Raw genomic sequence first — 11390 nt, forward strand, 5'->3', positions numbered from 1 at the left:
GCACTGCTAGGAATTGACCCAAGGGATACAGGAGTACTGATGCATAGGGGCACTCGTACCCCAATGTTTATAGCAGCACTCTCAACAATAGCCAAATTATGGAAAGAGCCTAAATGTCCATCAACTGATGAATGGATAAAGAAATTGTGGTTTATATACACAATGGAATACTACGTGGAAATGAGAAAGAATGAAATATGGCCTTTTGTAGCAACGTGGATGGAACTGGAGATTGTGATGCTAAGTGAAATAAGCCATACAGAGAAAGACAGATACCATATGGTTTCACTCTTATGTGGATCCTGAGAAACTTAACAGAAACCCATGGGGGAGGGGAAGGAAAAAAAAAAAAAGAGGTTCGAGTGGGAGAGAGCCAAAGCATAAGAGACTGTTAAAAACTGAGAACAAACTGAGGGTTGAGGGGGGGTGGGAGGGAGGGGAGGGTGGGTGATAGGTATTGAGGAGGGCACCTTTTGGGATGAGCACTGGGTGTTGTATGGAAACCAATTTGACAATAAATTTCATATATTAAAAAAAAAAATTAAGGGCATTCCATTTGTCGATATACTGGAAAGGATAATTCTTTCTAATAAAACACCTTGAGTTTCTCTAGAGTCATATTTAGCACATCCCGTCATTTCTAATAAGTAGTTAGAGCCCTGAATCATGGAGACAGCTGAAATTAGAGAATTCTCAAACCTTAAGCAAAAGCAGTTAACCCCAATCAAGTCCGAATAATTAATATCAGTAGCTGGCCGCTGAGCCAGGATGTCATCATGTATTACAGATGATGAGGCTACAGTGAATTAAATCTTGTAGTTGACAAGATTATTTTCCCCATGGTTAGGAAACATATTTCATACCTCATTTTACCTTATTTTGTGTGGCTTTCACCACTGCAGCAATTGGGCCACAGTTGGGGTGTATATAATTAGTATATAAGCATGAGCCGAGGGTGGTTGGCAATTTAAACTTTAGTCATTCCCCAGTGGTGTTCCAAACCAAAGGGAACTCCAGTGGTTGTCAGCAGCTTCCAGGATCAAGTTTAAAATCCTCTCTTCGGCCTAACAGTGCTATCTTTTCTGGCTCCTCCAGTTGGCAAGAATTAGTCATGTACGTATACCTAGCCTCATAGGTTTGCTCATCTCTTGGCAGCCTTCAGTTTCAAACTTAAGACTTCTGGAGGTCACGCTTTCTGTTGCTAGGATTTTTATTTGGAAACCTTTTCAAAGCTGATTGTGAGACTACCTCGGGTGTTAGGTTATTTTCTGTAAAATTTAGCTATCACTGAAGAGCTTGACATGCAGGCTGACACCCTGAAGTCTGAATCATTTAATGTGGCTGAATCTATTTTTCCAGTTTCAGTAGGGACCACCCTACTACATTCTTCACTTTGTAAACTATAATGGGGGAGCGAATGTCCAGTGAGAATATAATAGCTAATTGGGCAGCTACATACCTTACTTATCTTGTTACTTTCTTTCTTTACAATGATTTTTTTGTTGTTGGTGGTGATGGTAGTTCTATCATTTTTTTTTTTCCCAAAAGCCTTATCAGTACTGTGGACAAGGCGTATCAGTTGTAAAAATTAAACATTTAACCAAGTATGAAGCTTGTCTGGTTATGGGAGCCCTTTAGACGGGCACTCAGTCTGTGTTCAAAGTGCGATTTGAGAGAAATATGTTTAATTTTAAAGCAAATACATGAATAACTTCTCAAGGTCTCAAACATCTGGATAATATAACCCTGTGATTGGATTAAAAATGTTTGCTTTAGAGGAGAAAGGGTGAAGTTCTAGCTTTGTGTGCATAAGGAACTCAAGATAATTAAGAAGACAGAGATTGCTTGCAGTTTGAAGTTTGAGAGGCATATCACTCCCTCACCCCTTAGATCTCCTCTGTTCCTCCCCCTGTCACTTCCATCCCCCCTCAGCCTCCACACCACTCCCAGGCAGTAGCAAATTCTAGCACAGCAGGGCAGTAGAAATTACATAGACTTACTTCTTTAAGAGGCTCATTCACACTGACCCAAGGTAAGCACTCAGGAGCCATGAGAACTGAAAGTAAATACGGGTGTTCTTACAGCCAAATTTAAAAGAATGCAGTGATGGAAAGCATGGGACAGTAAGGAATGATTTCTAACAGAGGGTATTTTTTTCTCTTTCTCGTTTAATACATTAAAATGCCTTAAATCCCATACATGTTCTTTCTATAACATACATAAACTGTGGGTAAAATATATTGAATATATTCATATTAGGCTGGAAACAAACAAAAATTTTACCCTACTGAAATTGAAATCATATTGAACTATAAATAAACGTACATTTCAGGTGTAAGGAAATTATGTATTCAGAACCAAAAGGCAAGTTGTATCTTAAACATATAAATATTAAAGATGACAGCATATGTAAGCAGCTAGGTTATAATTATTTCAGCTCTCCTTTCTAGATAATTTAGGATCAAAGTATTGTTTTGAGTCCTGTACAGACAAGGAACAGCAAGAAAAAATGTGGTCTCATTCTCAAGGTATTCACTTGGAAGATGAACAGGTGGAAAGTTAAATGACAGGAAATATTTAAGTGTGTTCAAGATAAACATGATATTGCTTGACATCACAATGACTCAGTGACAAATAAGCTTCAAGAGAGTAATTCAATAAATGTTCAGAATATCAGAGGTTCATAAGAGTTTACAATGAATGAAAGCATGGTGGGGGCGGGGGGGTAGGTGTTGACCAGCCTTAAAGACGATGAAGATTTATATAGACAGATAGGAGAGGGAGAAAATGCTGGTAATCCGATATCCCACTCTGGCAGCAGAATGTTTTGCTCTATTTTAAACCGAAAAGATACTGCAGATGATCAAATTTTCAAAGCTGGAATTTGTAATGACTAGTTGATTTCATTACACCAGGGCTCCCTGAGAAAAGTAATATATTTTAAATACAAAAGACCTCGATGCAGAGCTTATTACTAGCATTTTACTAGCCAGATGACTTAAAAAAATTTTTTTAACCTTTACTGACCTTCAGTTTCTATGATTGCAATATAGAGATACTAGCACAACTACCCGAGGTGACCTAAAGCTGTCTTGGGTCTCCAGTGAAATGTCAGAGATGAACGTGCACTTGCGTTGTAAACACAACGAAATGGTACGACTTTTTTTTTTAACTTTTTTTTTTTTTTAATGTTTACTTATTTTTGAAAGAGAGAGAAAGAGATAGAGTATGAGTGGGTTAGGAGCAGAGAGAGAGGGAGACACAGAATCCGAAGCAGGCTCCAGGCTCCGACCTGTCAGCACAGAGCCCAACACGGGGCTCGAACTCATGAACCCTGAGATCATGACCTGAGCCGAAGTCGGATGCTCAACCGACTGAGCCACCCAGGCGCCCCTGTTATGACTTATTTTTAACAGAAATATTTCTGCCTACTTGGTCAGGGAATTGTTGCTACATGTCGTGATGTACAACAATTAAGTTATATAAATACTGAAATATTTTCTTTGTTCTTGCTAACATTACTCAGTCTATTTCAAGCAGTAAAGTTATTTGGTCTGTTAGTTGTGTGCATCCACTGCATTTCATAATGGCCAATTTTTCAAAAAGAAGAAGAAAAGAATGACAAGTGAGTCTTCTGCTATTGATATGTCCAACCACAGGGTGTCATTCTAGGAGTACAGATTAGCCTGTCTAGAAGCAATACTCTGGCCGTAGACACCAAACAGCAAAGCATATTCAGTATATTGAATAAATGGTGAGAATTCCCAACTCTTGCTCAGATTCAGTACTTAGTTGTTATGCTCAGAAAAGTACAACATTAGATATTTTCCTAGATCTACTTTTTCTTTATTTTTATTTATTTATCTCAAATTATTTGATCTATAGAATAGAACGTGAGGACCTCAAACTCAAATATCTGGAATTGACTCAACCTTGGTGAATTAGTCATCGCTTGCCTTTGGAATAGAGTGAGAGGCATATACAACAGCAATTGCACTCTTACATTCAGAGAGAGTTATAAGGAAGAGCAAGAAAGCTAAGAATGATGTTTATAAAGGCATGGTTTCCTTTAAATTTTTTTTTCCCCATTGGTTTTATCAAACTTTAGACTTTGTTGCACCAGTTCCTAATTCAAGTCAAATCCAGGTATGGTTAATGTAGCTGGTTTTGTGCTGAATCTGTAAACTCTTTCAGCCCAGAGTTAACATAGATTATGAAAGTACTCTCTTTCCCAAATCAGTTTCAACCTGGCCTAGTGGTCTACGTTGTCTTCTCCTTTATTTGATGCAATTCATTCATCTGAAAAAGGGTAGCTTTAACCGTCCTATGGAAGCAGGGTAAAAATGGCTAGAAAGACCCCTGTAATCATTAAAACAGTGACAGATTAGGGTTAATAAATAAAACGGTGACAGATGAGGGTTCGGATTATTAGCCTGGTACTTCGAATCTCCCTTCTCTGGTCAGTTGAGATGAAAACTCCTTCCTGCTTACTTGGATTGCTTCCTCAACTGATTACTAGGTGTAGAAAACAGACCAAAGTTTTCTTCACTCATTCAGCAGGTTTGTTTGGTTTTTTTTTTTTTTTTTTTTTTTTTTTTTTTGAGATAACTTGCCATAATGGAGAGAAAACTAGACATGATCCTTGTACTCGTTCTGTTAGTCTTTAGTGGGTGAGACATGAATCAAATAACCACACAAGGCATAACTTTACAACGTGGTTAGAACTAAGAAGGGGAAGTGCACCACAGGGCCACAAATGCTCATGTAATTGGGGATTTTACCTAGTCATAGAGCTCAGAAAAGGATATCCTGAGTAAGCCAGGCAGAGCTAGAGTGTGATCAATGAGTAATAGTTACCAGTCAAATAGAAGGTCCGGGCAGAAGGCCTGCCAGGAAGACAGCATGGTGAGCTCCAGGAATGGCGCAGGGTCAAGTCCCTGCACATGGGCTGTGTGACAAATGTAGTATAAGAAGGCTGAGGTGGTAGTCAGTAAGTCATGTCAAGGATTTGCTCTTTCATCTCCGGTCTTCATCCTAAAAGCAAGGAAGCCAGTGGATGTTTCTAAGCAAGAGCGAGTGTAGGGGAGGGGAAAGAGGTGACTGTTTCAGGATCAGATCTGCACCTTGAGAAGGATTATGCAAAAGTGATTCTAGGGAGAATAGGTTGGAGGTAGATATCGGGAACTTAGAAAAAATAAAAGTTAAAAACTGAAATAAAAGGATGGACTTGAGCCATATGGGAAGAAACCCCTTTTCTCTGCAGAGATTCCACATTGAGACAGATCTTTTATTTCATCTTCTCAATGGCTGGTGAGACACCATCCTATAAAAGAACGTGACTCAAGGGCCTAAACCCTTCAATCAACACCCTAAGGAACATGAACAGAGATTTCCTGACATTACCATCCCATATTTTAATGACCCATGCATATGTTTAGGTATATGTCACCACACACTCCTCCAAAAATTATTAAACCAATTTACACTTTCACAAAAAGTGTATGGAAGTCCCAATGTCACCACATTCTTGATGATTTTGAGCACTGCCAATGTTTCTTATCTTTGCTTACAAAACTTTGTTTAAAAAATCTCATCGTGCTGACATTTCTTCAATTACCAAGGCAACTGAACATGTTTTTCACATGGTTATGGGCTATTTCTGTGAATTTCCCAATTGTGTCATTTGTCCAGTGTTACTGCAGTGTTTGTCTTTTCTGAAAGATTTGTAAGAACTCTAGTCTTTCCATATTTTGCAATCAATCTTCCTGTTTGTTTGACATGGACAAATTAAGGACCCCTGCTTACCTTCAAACTTTATCTATCTCACAGCTTTTGTTCCTTCAAAATTGTCAATCTCCTTATAAGTTCAGCTAGTTCGTGGCCACTTAGGACACATTATAATCTCTCTGCAAGACTGACAATTTAGCAGATAAAATTATAGGGCACATAATTAAATTTGAATGTCAGACAAGCAACACACAGTTTTTAGTATAAGAACATTCCATGCGATATTCAGGACATACAATACTGGGAAATGATATATTATTTATCTGACATTCAGATTTAATTGACTACATGACATTTTTTTTTCTGGCAACCTTATCTCCATTTCAATTTCACTTGTCATTATAAGCTGCCTACTTTGCTCTATATTTGTCCATGCAAATTCTAAAGATGAAGAATAATATTATCCTAGACTATCTAAAGGTGGGCAAAGAACTTCTGTAAGGTTAATTTATAAGCTGTAGACCTTCTAAAGAATTGATTGTCTTTCTGTGAGTTGTCTATGACAGCTCAGAAGCTGAGGGATCACTCCCACAAATCAAATGAGGAGTTTCTCTCAGAAAGAAATGGAAAAGTTATAGGCCCCATGATGGTCAAGTTACAAAATATCACCCTCCCATTTGGAGTTTTTTGATAAATCTTTGAGAATAGTTTTTAAATATCAATTGTATTCATTTTGAGCTTCTGCGTTTTAAATATAATCATGTTTGATTGATAAAAGCCCCACTGCTTCACCTATCTCGGTATTTCAGAAATATTATGCATGCTGCGGTAGACTGAATAATGTCCCCTAAAGATTTCCATCCCAACTCTTTAACACCTGTGAATGTGTTACCATACATGCAAAAGGGACTTTGCAAATGTGGTTAGGTAAAAGATCTTGAGAGGAGAAAATTATCCTGGACTATCCAGATGGGCTCAATGCACTCACAAGGATACCCATAAGAGGGAGGCTGTGGAATTAGAATCAGAGAAGGTAATGCAATAATGGAAGCAAAGTTAGAGACAGAGATTAGATGATTCTGTGCGCTTGGCTTTGAAGCTGGAGGGTAAGGTCATAGCCAAGGAATGCAAGCAGTCACTAGAACCTAGAAATAGCAAGGGAATAATTCTCTCTCTCTTTTTTTTAAAGTTTATTTATTTTTGAGAGAGAGAGGGAGACAGAGTGTGAATGGGGGAAGGGGAGAGAGAGAGGGAGACACAGAAGCCGAAACAGGCTCCAGGCCCTGAGCTGTCCACACAGAGCCCAGCACAGAGCCAATGCGGGGCTGGAACCCATGAACCGCAAGATCATGACCTGAGCCAAAGTCAGAGGCTTAACAGACTGAGCCACCCAGGTGCCCAGGAAATAGTTCTTTTCTAGAGCCTCCAGAAGACACCTTGGTTTTAGCTCATAAGACTTATTTTTGTTTCTGACCTCCAGAACTGTAAGATTATAAATGTGCATTGTTTTCAGCCACTAGATTTATGGTCATTTGTTATAGCAGCAGCAGAAACCTAATAGAATATTTTTCAGAACATTTTTGCAGGTTTTTTGAATATCAATACATTTCATTAAATATAAACAAAACAAGATAAAATGAAATCTTCATATTATTCATTTTATTACTTATATTTTTAACCACTGCAGTTTTGCCTATTTAAAGGTAACCATGGATACAAATAGAATTGTCCCCAAAAAAATCCCTAATGCTGTATGCTTTCCCATCATATATCAACTGAAATTCGGCAAACAAATAAATTTTGTTTTGAAGATGCACTTTTTCATTTTTGATTTTCACTACTCAATATTTTGAAATGTTGTAAAATTTGGATTGTATTTCCAGAATAGGTACCCTATATTTAACAATATATGTATATCATATTACTTTTCTATAGATGAATGCATACAGAACAAAATTTATTTGGTTTGAACATATACAAGATTTTTTGAAAATTAAGAAGGGAAAATATTAAAATACTCTATTTTGAAAAAAGTGTCTTTAGTTTCTGACATACAAAGACATTTACCCCTGAATATTCTATTTTAGGAAATTGTTGGATCTTTTCTTTTGTTTTGTATTCATTTACAGTAACATGCTTTAAAAACAGTTTCAGAGGAAAAAATTATATGTAACCTAACTATACTGTTGTGTTCCTAATAAAACAGAAAAATGACATGTTACAAAGAGCCATAATTATAGGGAGTTATAAAAAAATATATCTGAAAAGTTCTAGTGGATTAGTCTTTAAAATGGTCCAGCTGCTGTTGAGTTTGCCTTTAATGTTGGGTTGGATACATTTTTAAGCATAACACATTTGGTTCCCAGGCCTATTGTATTTGAACCAAACAATTCAATGTTTATAATATCATATACCTTGGAGCTCTGGAATTAAAAGGAAGAAAAAAGCTATTTTTTAACAGCAATCTCTTTCTTTAGATTGTAATTAATTTTACTAGATTTCAAGAACTGCAGATTGGTGCAAATGTTCTTTTTTCCACTTAAGAATGTGTTTCCATTAAAAAAAAATGAATGATTTCTAAGATATTTATTTGGCTAATGAGTTGGTACATTTTTGAATAATATTAATTGATTTCTTATGTAATAAACACTTTGATAACCCATATTAATTCTTGCAATGAGTTTATAAGACACATCTTCATTATACACATAAAGAAAAAGAGGCTTACAGAATTTAACTTGCTCCAAAGGCTGTGATTTTAGCTAATTTATTTTTTTATCTCAGCTGTCAATAATATTCAGAATTATACTTTGGGTGTATAATTTACCCATGGTCCTTAAGCTGATATAAATGATTATTATGTACAGTTTAAGTTATTAATTTTTTCATCTAGCATAGTATTATCTAATTTAAAGGGCAATATGTCTGTATCAGTCAGATAATATTAGACCATGCTGTGTAACAAATAATTCCTAAAATTTCAGTGGGAATGCTTATTGCTAATTCATGTGCAATCTACCGTGGATGTGTATAATTCTCCAGGGCAACTATCCTCTATTTGTTTAGCATTCCAGCCTGCTCTATGTACAATTTCATGGTTTTTTTTTTCTAATATAAATACACCCTCCACATACACACACACATCCTAAACCACACTGCAAAAAGGGAAATGAAGCACAGAGGGATGGGGAAGATTAATATAAAAAGAGGTTTTATAAGTTTATTTACAGCTGAAAAGGTAAAAGTCAGGAAAAAATGACAAAAATCTGTAGAAGCAAAAATAGTGAACATAAACAGAGATGTGTTGCATAAAAAATGAAATTCCTGTTAAGTTAAACAATATACTTAAGATAAGCAATATAAAAGGTGGTTTTAAGAAGGAACTGACTCTTTGCAAAAGGTTGCTACTAATAAAAGATATGAAGGAGGAGTAAAATTGACTTGAGCAGACTTTGGAATAATGAAGTCTTCAATAACTTCTGAAATATACTAGAACATAGTTAAGCTTGAAAACTGATTTCAGACAGGAGAATCAGGCCTTCAGGAACATGCCCTGTAAAGTTTCTTTTGTCTAGAAAATGTAGGCTTAATAGTCTGTGTTTGACCCAATGTAATTCTTCATTCCTATCTAATTAGCTTTGAGAATGCTGATCTCATTCTTTTTTGTGTTACAACTTCTTTCTTCTCCCTTAGATGTAAGTTTAACAGAAAAATCTGTGAACTGTACAATGTGTTGTTCATATTTACAAGTCTATCTGACTCCCACATACATACACATAATAGGCAAATAGTCTCAAAAAGAATTTAGGAATTTGAAGTTTTAACTCTAGCCCTTCCACAGATTTTTGGACACCATTTACTTTCTTTTCCTTGTTGTTTTCATCTTTTCTCTTCTTGTTATATTTGAAAGACTTTATTTGAAAATATTTTAAAGAATAGTGTAGCACGTTTTGTCGTTATTTCTTATCTCCAGTAATTCCATTCACCTAATGGCTTAGGTTACGCACCTAAAATCAATGCACAGAGAAATTTTACATCAAAGCAGAATGGCCAAGTAGAGAAAAATTATATTTTAGCCTTTATTGAGCAAACAACTCTGCTTGGATTAGGTTCTCAATATATAGGACCACTATTTCTGTTAATTTGTAAAAAAAAAAAAAAATTATCTGGTAATGCAGACACAAAAAAGATACAATATGCATATGCTTTTAATACTGTATTGTATCTTAAAACACCAAAGTCAATTCATTCCAAATCTTTTGTCGATATGTCACGGTTTTATTCAGGGACAAGTTTCTGATTGAATAACCAGCAATTTCTAGTTTTATTTTCTTTATATTAGAATAAGAACTTAGGAGGGGCGCCTGGGTGGCTCAGTAGGTTAAGCGTCCGACTTCAGCTCAGGTCATGATCTCACGGTCCGTGAGTTCAAGCCCCGTGTGGGCTCTGGGCTGATGCCTCAGAGCCTGGAGCCTGCTTCCGATTCTGTGTCTCCCTCTCTCTGCCCCTCCCCCATTCATGCTCTGTCTCTCTCTGTCTCAAAAATAAATAAAAACGTTAAAAAAAATAAAAAAAAAAAGAATAAGAACTTAGGATATTTTTAAAGCAATCTGAGTATAGGCTTCTTCTATATTCCCGCCATCCCCCACCCCTCCCCTAATCTTTCTGGTTGTCATGTCCACTCCTAATTCAGGGGCCATGGGTTTTGTTGATGTTGTTGTTGTTTACCAATTAACCCATATATAATTAAGCAAAATTCTTTAGGTAACCAAACTCCTAAAATACTGTTTTTTATCATGCAACAAAATTTTATTTAAAATCACCCTTATTCAGGGGCGCCTGGGTGGCTCAGTCGGTTGAGCGTCCGACTTCGGCTCAGGTCATGATCTCACAGCTCGTGAGTTCGAGCCCCGTGTCGGGCTCTGTGCTGACACCTCAGAGCCTGGAGCCTGCTTCTGCTTCTGTGTCTCTCTCTCTTTCTGCCCCTAACCCACTTGCAGTCTGTCTCTGTCTCTGTCAAAAATAAATAAACATTAAAAAAAATTTAAAAAAATAAAATAAAATCACCCTTATTCAAAAAAATGTCTTTGAAACAGTATGTAGGTTCTAATGATTTTCAAGTCAGAAACAAATATGTAACTATTTGAGCCTATTCAGTTATTGTTCCTTTACCTGGACTGTTCTTCTCTCAGAACTCCACAAGGTGTTCCCCCTCACTTCTTCTAGTCTCTGCTACTGACTGAACAGAAAGTCTTCCTTGCCTAGCTTGTCTAAAGAGCCCCCACATAACTATTTATCCCTTATCTTGAATTACTTCTCCTAGCACTTACTACCTGATGTTCTATTTTTACTTGTATAGTTTCTATGTTTCTCTTCCCACTCTAGAATCAAAGCTCCATGAGTGCTGGTTCTGGCATTTTCTGTTTTCCATTACTGTATCCCAGTGCCTAGACAATTAACTGATTCACAGTAGATGATGAAAAATTCACAGTAGATGATGATTGAATTACTACATGAAATAATCTTAAGCTCCCATTTCTCCTTCATAACAGAATAAGTAATCTAGATACTTCCAAGTAAATGCAGACAAAGTCAGTATGTTGACATCATTCTGGTTTAAACTTAGTCAAATTCATGGATTCCTCCCTCCTGTCACTTGTCTC

The sequence above is a fragment of the Panthera uncia genome, chromosome B1 (genome assembly GCF_023721935.1).
Source record: "Panthera uncia isolate 11264 chromosome B1, Puncia_PCG_1.0, whole genome shotgun sequence".
Lineage (NCBI taxonomy): Eukaryota > Metazoa > Chordata > Mammalia > Carnivora > Felidae > Panthera > Panthera uncia.